Raw genomic sequence first — 11,477 nt, 5'->3', positions numbered from 1 at the left:
GGAAGAAGCTGTTTATGCAAGTCGAGCAATCTTCGATCTCCAATCAGGCTAGAGGATTCGAGTTTGCATGCGTGAGGACCCTAATGCAGTCAAAATATTCTAGGGTCACAATTCTATGACACTACAATATTTATACATATATATATATATACACATGTGTATATATATGTGTATATATATGTATACATATTATAGTGTCATAGAATTGCGACCCTAGAATATACATATGTATACATATATATACACATATGTATATATACATATATCTATATATACATATGTATATATATATAGGAGAACCAAATGAAACTAGGGTCAAGAGATCCAAGGAATATAAGACTATATTCCATCAAAAATTACTAAATACATAGAACCAATATGTGAATGTATCATGAGAACCATATACATCTTGAAATAGAGCCAAATGAGAATGTATTCCTAGAAGTCTACCAACCCTAGGTGACCATACAACATTCTAGTGAGAGAACATTCCACAAAGCCTCTCTTTAACCTATAGATATTCCATCCACTCCCATATTTGCTAATTCATCAGCTCTAGAATTTCCCTCTCTAAAGATGGGATTGAATGCAATCTTCTTAAAGGATTGACCTAAGCTCAACGCCCTCTTGAGTATTGCATCTAGCCTCCAGTTCGGCATGGACCCTTTCCTTAGAGCATTTATCACAATGGCTGAATCCCCTTCAATAGCCTATTTTTCCACCCCTTTCTCTATGCACATTACTAGTCCTTCCACAAGAGCCATGAGTTCTACCTTGTTGTTAGTTTATGTACCTATTGGTTTTTCTATCCTTGCCACCACTGTCCCTTCAGATTTTTGGAGACATCACCCAATGCCTTCCTGACCAGGGTTGCCTCTGGAAGCCCCGTCAAAGTTGAGCTTGAACCACCCTCTCTTGGGAGGCTGCCACACACACTCTTCTCGTTTGCACTTGCCCACCTCAACCCGTGGTCCAATAAAAGGAGGAATCTTTAGCCCAATCCACCAACCTCTCATCTTCTCATCTTGAAAGGTCATGATTGCTTCCGAACCCTGGCTCTTCATGATTCTATTATTTATAATTTCAATAATGGTAGCTTCCATCTTATTGGTAAGTTGTTCCTAGCCCAACCTTTCCTCCTTAAATATCTATCTATTTCTTTCTTTCCACAATTACCATATGACAATAGATGGAGGAACAATCCAAAGACCTCCATACAAGCAACTCATGTTTCTAATAGGCCAAGCTTGGAAAAAACTTAGGATAGAACTTGAAATTACTGAGATCCACCCAAGTTTACTATGCGGTCAATTCCAACACTGATAAGAGTAATTACAGGATAATAGTATGTGGTCTGCTTTTTCTTCATCCATTTCACAAAGAGGACACCTACTTGGACCAACAAACCCCATTTTCCTAAATTTATCGATAGTGAGGATCCTATTTTGTAGTGCCAACCATGAAAACAACCCAGCCTTAGGTAAGCAGTTCTTATCCCAGCACAACATCAATGGGATATTGCTTCTTGGTCTTAGTTGTTTTCCCATCAGGATATTATAACCTTCCTTAAAGCTATAGGTCCCTGTTTTCAAGTCATCCCATACCAGCCTATCCTGAGCAGGCTGAAAAGTAATAATTCTAGAACCTAGGATTCTATCTATCTCCTCCCTTTCTCTAGCTGAGATATTGATATTGTCTACGGATTTCCACTTCCACCCATTAACATCGTCACCCCTTTCAACTTCAATGTAGTTATAAACATATTTTCCCCATCTTTCTTCCAAGAGGGTCTTAGCATTTCTAAGGTCAGCAACCCTATCAATCACTAGGTATCCCCCCCAAGAATTTGACCAAAACAGGGCCTTATCCCCCCTCCCAAGATTCCATGATAGCTTCTCTGGAATAATATTTCTACAATCTAACATGAAGTTCCAAATTCGTGATCCTCTAGGAGGATTGATAGTCTTAAAAATATTGTTGGGGTTATTGCTATACAAATAATTATGGTAAAGGATTTTGGCCCATTTTAGATGAGGGGATTTGAACATTCTCTAGATTAACTTTGCACCTAAGGCCTTGCTCTATTCCCTAATTTTTTTAGTTCCTACCCCTCCTCCACCTCAGGCCTACAAACTTCATCCCAAGCCAATAGAGCCAACTTCTTTTTTTTCCCTGTTTCTTGCCAAAAAAAAAATTTGAGGTATTTGTTCACCTCTTCTTTTTTAGCAACTGGGAGATCAATGCATGAAAGTTGGTATATGGGCATAGCCAAGAGAACTGATTTCATCATGGTTTCTCTTCCTACAGAAGAGAGCCATTTAAACTTCCAAGTTTTTGTTTTATTCTTTATTTTGGCCACCATGTGATCCCAGAGTTTTGAATATCTAAGGCCTTTATCTAAGGGTAATCCAGGGTATTTGCATGGAAGCTCCCCCTCTTTGAATTTCATAATATTACATATTGCCTTTTCCGTATCTTTGTTGGTATTAAAGAATAAGATTCGTAACTTCTCCTTGCTAATTTCTTGTCTCGAGGCTTCAAAATAGGAGTTAAGTAACTCTTTAAAGGATCGTGCTTCATGCTTATTATTTTGGCCATACGACATAGTGTCATCTAAAAATTAATGTTGTATGATAGAGTCCAAACCACTAGCTATTTGAATACTATTAAGGGTTCCCCTTTCCCTGGCCCTGGTGTAGGATCTACCCAGAGATTCTGCCATGATAATAAAAAGGAAGTGGGATATGGGGTCCCCCTGCCTCAAGCCTCTAGAGATGCTAAAAAAACCTTATGGGGTTCCCTTTACAAGGACAAAGATTCTGGGGGAAGAGATGCATGCATAGATAAGGCTGATCCAAGGTTTGGCAAAGCCATATGATTCCAAGAACTTACACAGGAAGTACCACTCCACCTTATCAAAAGCCTTTTTAATGTCTAACTTGATAAGCATGCTCCCTATTCTTTTGGATAGAATGGATAGCTTCTTGGGCAATGCCAGCCACATCATATATGGACTTGCTTGGGACAAAACCTGTTTGATCTTCTCTAATTAAGAGGGGGACCAATTTTTGCAATTTGTTTGCAATAGTTTTGGTGAATAGTTTGTAAATAGTATTACACAATGCTATTGCCCTAAAATCACCAAAGTTGTCCACTTTATCTTTCTTGGGTATAAGGGTGATGAAAGTGTTGTTGATTTCTTTAAGCATGTTGCCTGAGTTTCTTACTCTTTCCAATGCCTCTGTAACTTCATCCCCTATAAAATGTCAACACTTCTAAAAGAAAGTTGTTGGGAACCCATCAGGCCACAATGCCTTGTTTGGATTCATCTACAATAACGTTGTTTCTACCTTTGCTTTTGATAATCTAGCCTCCAAACTCTTATTTTGCTCATCTGTAATGATTTTAGGGATGTTCCCAAGGATTTCATCCCTAGAGGCCAAGTTGGAACCTGCCCAATTGTTAAAGATTCCCTCATAATACTTCATTGTCTGCAATGCAATATGGTTATGATCCTCAGTAATCGAACCCACTAGTTCTAGTTTTGGTAATTCTATTTACTAATCTCCTCTGTCTAGTACTATTGTGGAAGAATTTCATATTCTTGTCGTCGTCACTCAGCCACATTTCTCTTGATTTTTGGTGCCAAAAAACTTCTTCCTTAGCTAGAATATCCTCATAATGGGCTAATAACTTCTTTTCTTTTAGGTAAAGAGCCTCATCCATTCATTTTTCAATTACCATCCTATTAACCTTGCTCATTTCTTCTTCTAATTTAACCTTTGCCTAAAAAATGTTGCCAAAATGGGTTTTATTCCACCTCAGCAGATTGTTATTTATCACTTTTAATTTATAGATGACTCTATATATCTTTTATCCTAAGACTTTTGTTCCTTTCCACCATTGCACAATCAGCCCTAATACTTTATCATCTTTTATCCACATTTGTTCAAACTTAAAAGGACATCTCTTGGGTTTAACTTCTTCACTAATGGATAGCTGAACTGGGTAATGATCCGACCCTGAGATAGGAAGGATATCCACTAATAAGGAATTAGGGAAGTTAACCAGACTGCCTCTAAGGAAAAACCTATCTAGGTTTTCAGCAATGTGGTTGAAGCCTTTCCTCCTATTGTTCTATGTATGAGTATCCTCAGCCATTTTGATCTCGATGAGGTTGGTCTTGTGGACCCAATCACAAAAATCCCTTTCAGATTGTGAGGTTATTCTCCTCCCTCCTCTTTTCTCATTATGACCCAAAATGGCATTAAAGTCACCTCCTATGATGCAAATATGATTAGGGAATTCCCTCAGGTATAATTCTATCTCATTCCAAATCCTTCTTTTGTCCCTATTTTGTATTGGACCCTAAACATTTATTCGAAGGAAACACAGATCATTCTTAATGCCTTTCAACCATCCGCTCATCTAGTTTGCCTAACTCCTATCTATTTCAAAGGCTACCACTCTTGGATCCCAAATTACTACAATGCCACTAGAGGCTCCATTAGCTGGGTAACTATTCATTTCTCTAATGCCTAATTGATGAATACTAAGAGGGGGGGGTGAATTAGTATGCCAAAAATCTTTGCACTTAAAAAATTTGCTAGACTAACAGTAAACCAGTAAAACAGTTTAGCAGACAAATCAGTTAGCACACATGCAAACCAAATATCAAATAATACAGTCACCCACAGAAGGACAAACACCATAACATGAGATTTTGACATGGAAACCCAAATGGGAAAAACCACGGTGAGATGGAACTCACAAGTAATTATCTGCAGAATAGGAACTAGACCGGTTAAGGTCAGACAGGTTAAGGTCATACAATATTCTTTACCAGAACAGATCTTGTTAGGAATCTCAATCTCTGTTAGGAGATAAGTCTGATTAAAGACTACCTTGCTAGAGGATTTTAGATCCACAGATGTGAACCACCTTGTTAGAGGATTTACAAAAGGCTTTTGGGCCTACCCAGTTAAGGGCTACAAACTTGTCGAAGATGTGAGTAATCAACAAGTGAGTGATCTAGCAAATAGCACAGATTGCTTGGTTAGATCCTTGATAGCTTGTTCCTAATGCATTCCAGCATTACTTCAGTCTTCTACACATTCATACTCTCTCTAACTCATCAACCACCTTAAACACTAGCAACAACATCAACAACCTAAAACCCTAGACATGATGTCCTTATAAAGGAATCTGATTTCATGTCGGTCCAATAGGATTACAATACAATTTACTAGGTTCAATGCATTTAGACATATTCTATAACATGACACAAAAAGCATCGTTAAAGTGTCGGCACCATCAAACAATCGGTGGATGGTAACTCATCACAAAATGTCGGTTGGTAACTCATCATAGAGTATTACCGGTTCATACAAAATACCGGTTCAAGCAAAATACCAGTTGCCAGTTTGACAAAATGAAGACTAGGAAATATGTGTCCTACCGCTTTGATCCTTCGTACCGCTTGAGATCCTCGAGCCGCTTGGGGTCAACAGACCGCTTCAGATCGGTAATCACTTTTTGCAAAACATCAATAGTCTAAGGACTATATTGCATCATACCGGTTGGAACAGGTACCGGTTGAGCTTTAACTTATACATACAAAAGTGATCTCAATGCAAGTGTGTGTCCATCAATGACAATCACAACATAATCATAAAAAATGCCAACAGTTTTCTCCTGAAGATCTCTGATTCTTCTGCATTTAGTTTAGTTTCCTGGATCATTATTATTTCAGAGTTAGATGTTAAAATGTAGCGTCTTATGACCTGTTTCTTGTTAGGGGCATTCATGCCCCTAACATTCCATGAAAGGAGTTTCATGGCTCCTTGAGAAGGTACTTCCGCTTCCCTACATCAAACATAGAAGTCAATTTGACCTAGCCTTCAGCCGACCCATCCAAATTTCTAGGTTATGATAAAGATTTTCTACCTCTTCCTTTGCTCAGCTTAGCACAATTCAGGGTTTCCTTTCCTGGTTTGTTTTGAGAAATTCCAAGGGCATCCTCTCTACCCTCATTATCTTTGCAGTTTAGTTCTACCATCAACTCGACATCCTCCATCAAATCCTCTTCCATATTTCCTAAATACAAAATTTTTACAATTAGAACTTGTTTTTGCAAGGCTAACTCATCCTCATCAACAATCTCCTCTACAAACCTATCCATGAGATTGCTAATGACCTCATTGCAAACTTGGGTGATAGATTCCATAGTCTCATTCTCAAATGCCTTGACATTTTCAAGTGAAGGCACTTTATTTTTGTCATCCATTGACCTAGGGCAGTCTTCAGCCAAATGATCTATAGTTGATTCCATACTTACTACATTATCCAACCTGACTTCCTCTAATGCTTTTAAGGGAAGGGGTCTTGGAGTTATTCCTTCAAAAATTGCCTCATCCACCCTTTTCCTTTCATCAACAGAAACATGTTGATTGTCTTCACCAATCCCACCTTCTCTTTGACTATTATCGTTTCCTAATATTGCTTGGATAGGCTCAAGAACATTGTGATCCAAATCAAAACCCTGAGAAGGGCTTCGAGACCTTTCCTTCTGGGGGTTCAAGAGTGAGGTGGGAGTCAACTTAGGGGATTGGATTTGACAAAGGTTGTCAGGGGAACCATTATCCTAAGAGACACAAGGGGAGTTCATTATTACTCTAGTAGGTGCCATCACCTCATTCACCCTTGCATTGCTGCCTACCACAGGGGTCACCATCTAAGAGGGGTTACCATCCATTTTATTCTCTACAATCTCCCCTTCTTAAATCTGAGCAGATGAAATATATTGTTTATCACCGTCTACTTGCCCAGAATGGGCAACACTAACAATGAAGCCAACCTTATCTCTGTTGAAGCATATATACATATATTTACTCCTAATGGTAGGAGCCTGTGGGGGGTCTTTTTAACAGGGGGATTCCTAAGCTTGAAGGCAATGTTATCTAAGACTGGTCCTATATAAAATTTGGGTTTAATGGAGTATTTAATATTGGCTGTAATGAAATCAATGGTACTGAGTTTAGTTAGATTTATCCAAGTTCACTAACATTTTCAAATCAGCGGAGCAAGTCCAAGTCTCTTCCAAACCTACAAAACCTCCTAATTTGTCTACAAGTTTGAAAAGGACCTGAGAGTGCATAAGTCCAACAAGAATATTTCTAATGATAATCCACTTCGACATCTTATTAGATTTATATGAGCTGGGATTAAAATTTGGATGCCAATCAATGAAAATTAAATTGAAGCCTTTATAAAACATAGGATCCCCATATAATAATTCATGTTGTTAATGCTTCCTGTTTGTAGTCAATGAACATAAAATTATTATTGAGAGAGATAATACTTACCTGGCTCGTGTATTCTGACTCCCACCAACTAGCAATTTTCTCAATAGGTTGCCCGTCCCTACACCATTTAGCAAAAACACCCAATTTTTTGCAATGAACCCTTAATCTCTTGGCAAAAAATTCTTCTCTAACCTCCAAATTAGGGTTATCACTTCTCATCGGCCTTCGAATCTGAAAGATAATCTTCCAAATACATTCTTTAGGACCATGTTCCCTATTAAGTTGATTCACCCAATGGTCCCAGATGTATTTGGGCTCTAAAAATTTTTGTTTCCCTAAGAGTTCAGGATTTGCCCTACCCGTGAGAGAATCACCTCAAGGATGGTAGATTCTAGATATGTGAGTTGTGGAGGGTTTAGGGCCAAACCCTATTTTTGATTCCAACCTTGGATGGGCCCTCGGGGGTGAGAGGTCTGAGGCCATCCCAAAGTTTCTCTTCATACCTAGAGGGATCAAGTTAGCTCCTAAGGCAAAACCAGGGGTTTTGGAGGTAATTGGAGTAATCCATATCTTGGCCCCAAGGTTTTGTCTGATATTGTTTCCCATTCTACCAACTTGTTGGATCCTGGATTGCACATTAATAGCCCTTCGCCCTTCAAGATCTCTTGCCTTTAACCTCCTGCCATTCATTAGCAATTTACCCTCTCAATCTGGAATCAGGAAGCAAGTCCTGAGGTCATCCTTCCCTCCCATGGGAGTATTTTGCAAAAGAGAATCGAATGATTTGCTTTGGAGAGGAAGCCTTAATGACTAAGGGAGGATGATGAACCAGGACTGCAAATCGATTTGCAGTAAGCGTTATTCCTTCCGAAGCATGATCACGTGACTGAAACGCAGGAAAGAGCCTCAAGCTCTTGGCTGCCTTTTTTCGCATATTGCGAGTCATCACCATTTACAAATTTTAGTGTTGGAATCTATTACTTAATACACAAATTTGTCAAAAAATTGGGAAAATATTTTAGGAAGAATAATATAAGCAACAAACAATTAAACACAATAAAATATAACGTGTTTCTTTATTCTTTTATTCAAATACATTTAAATATATATAGGATTTTTATTTCCTATATTATAAGAAACCTCTCCCTAACTATACGAGTTGTTCTAACAACTCACTTCCCTATAATCTCCGGACTGATTGTATAAAATGTTGTTATACATATGGAAATAGAATATTAAGACAAAAAAAGTATAATAATTTTTTTTCTAATTTATTACCTAATTTCTCATAACTCTTAAAATAAACATTTATTTATAAATAAATAAAAATATTTTTATTACAAATATTTTAAAATATTTATTTTTTAAATTTTTTAAATATGAAATCAATCTTTAAAATAAAATTCTAGAATTCATCATCAAACATATATTTAAAATTGATTACAAAGTTAAAATTTACTTCCTACAAATTCTCTAAGGTTTCAAGATAGCATCAAGGAGAAGGCTAGGTCTACAACCGAGTGAGTTCAAGGATTTCAGATAGAGGGAACAACCAAGGTACTATGCCTAGCCGACTTTCAAGTCGTGGTCAAAACAAAAATGGATTTGAGAGGATCAAAGGAGATTCCAGTTCCCATCACAGTCATGACTGAATCATAAGAATGGAAATACCAAGGGTTTTGGTTGGTGCATAAATGCATATGAGGGGTCTTTTAAGGGCTTTGATGATGTACTAGAGAGCTTGCAAGTGGTCTGGGAAAGGGTGAAAGCCAAGGAATGGTGACTAAAAAAGATACCTCGTATGGACAAGGAGAAAGAGACACAACCTAACCTTGAAGTTAGAAAATTGTCTTTCTTTTTGGATAATAGCAGTTGGAGTGACTCAGTCTCCTTCCTGAAAGCTAGGGTTTTTTTATGAAATGGGTGGGAGAGTGGCCTGCGATGAGTCGAGTAAAGTAGTGGTGTGAAATGAACTAGCTGTTTAAAATGGAGATTAAATCTATGCCGAATGGTTTCTTCTTAGGAATTGTTGAGGACAACTCCAACAAAAATTGGGTTTTCAATAATGGACCTTTCTTTATGGGAGGAAAGGGTCTTTTAGTTAAGGAATAAGAGCCAAATTTTAATTAACTGAAATCCCATATTGAAGAAGTTTCGATCTGGCTGAGACTCTACAATCTTCGGAGGGAATATTGGAATGAGGAAACCTTCAACACTATTGGTAATAAGTTAGGGTTTTATATTAAATCATATGAGGCCATTAAAGAAAAGGATTCCAACACATATGTGAGGATCTATATAGGATGGAAGCCCCTTTTCCTTTCTCATCCATTCTGGAGATCAATACCAATGAGGGATGTTGGATCCAACAGATTGAGATGGGGGAAAATATGGAAATTTGCAAAACTTGTAACAAAGAAGGCCATACAGAGGATGTGTGTTTGGTTGGTCAACAAGGCAAGATAGTAGAAGCTGATGATGAGAGGATTATAACATAGGCTATATAGGGGAAATATAACTTTCAACTAAGAAAGAAAAGGAGGATTGGGTAATGGCTTCCTCTTTGTCTACTTAGGTTAATGGGCTTAATGGGGGAGATCGTTCAGGCCCAAAAGAAATGGTAACCTCGGACCAAGGGGTTTGCTCAGTCATTAGTAAAGTAGAGGTGGCACAATTGGTGGGAGAGGCCCTTGATAGGGTTGAAAAAGTTATGGAAGCTTTGGCAAGATCTAAGAAGGATCAGATTAAAGACCAAGAGGAAGAGGCTCAGGATCAAGTTGGGACAAATGTGAGGAAGGATAATGATGAAAGGTTATCAAGTAAAGCAATAGAGGATTCTTGATGATAGTTCTTGGGAAGATGATGAGGATGAATGGGGTATGCACGAGGAAGAAGATATCACAGATGTTCACATGATTAGTCAGAAAACTTCACAAGTTTCAAAAGAAAAGGTGGGGGAGAAGAAATCCAGGGGGAGGAAAACAAATAGTGTTCGGTTGGCAATGTCTAGAAATGCTAAGGGCCAAAAAAAACTACCAGTAGGGAATGGGGAATGCCTTCTTGAAGGACAATGAAAATCATTAGTTGGAATGTCAAGGGATGCAATGCTCCTGACAAAAGATGTTTGATCAAATGAGGTTTTGATCAAATGAAGCTGGAGTTAGTACTTTTACAAGAAACTAAGATGAGTTTGGTAGATGCAGAACTATGGTTAAGGTGTTGGTGTTTGTGGGCTGGGATTTTCTCTGAAGCGAATGAATTAGTTTGAGGTCTAGGAATTCTATGGAATCCCACAACTATGAATGTAGAAGAACTGGTCAACGCCCAATTTTGGTAACTTTGCAAGGTACATTCATTTAGGTTAAACTGTGACTTCTTTGTTTTGAATGTTTATGGCCTTAAAAAAACTCGTCTTCAACCAGATGTGTGGGGAAAAATTTCCTTAGTATTGAAAAACTTAGTGAATGAAATGATCATTTTGGGAGGAGATTTTAATGCAACCTTGGAACTAGCCAATAAGAAAGGGGGGAATTTGGGTTTTAGAAGCTCTCGGGTGGAGTTCCAAAACTTTGTTGCTTCTAATGGGCTGAGGGAGATCAAGACTAGTGAAGGTGTCTTTACTTGGACTAATGGGAGGTGGGGGTTAGGGCATATAGCTGAGAAATTGGATAGATTTTTTCTGGGAGGCAAATGGGATAATAAACCCTATTTGAAGCTACCATTAAGCCCATGGTTGCTTAAGACCATTTTCCAATTGAGTTACTCGTGGCACTGGATTGTGCACCTATTAGATGCCCATTCAAATTTGAAAAGATATGGTTAAGGGAGAGAAGTCTTCTAGACCTTATGAAGAAGTGGTGGGACGAGGATCCGGGAATGGTTGGAATACATGCTTTCAAAATTTTCAAAAAATTGTAGTTTTTAAAGGAGAAGTTAAAGGAATGGAATAGGGTGAAATTTGGCAACATTTTCTCAAGAAAAGTGGCCATAGAGGCAGAACTAGAAGAGCCCCAGGAGGTCATCATGAACAAGGCATCTCAATTGAAACTTTTTCCAAGGAAAAGGATCTAAAAAGTAAATTTGATGAATTTTTAGATAGGGAGGAGTTGTATTGGAGGTAGAAGTCTCGGGAATGTTGGCTAAAGGAAGGAGATCGTAACACAAAGTTTTTTT

Source organism: Cryptomeria japonica, chromosome 4 (assembly GCF_030272615.1).
Source record: "Cryptomeria japonica chromosome 4, Sugi_1.0, whole genome shotgun sequence".
In the NCBI taxonomy this organism is placed as follows: Eukaryota; Viridiplantae; Streptophyta; class Pinopsida; order Cupressales; family Cupressaceae; genus Cryptomeria; species Cryptomeria japonica.
Note: the sequence above shows the minus strand (reverse complement) of the source record.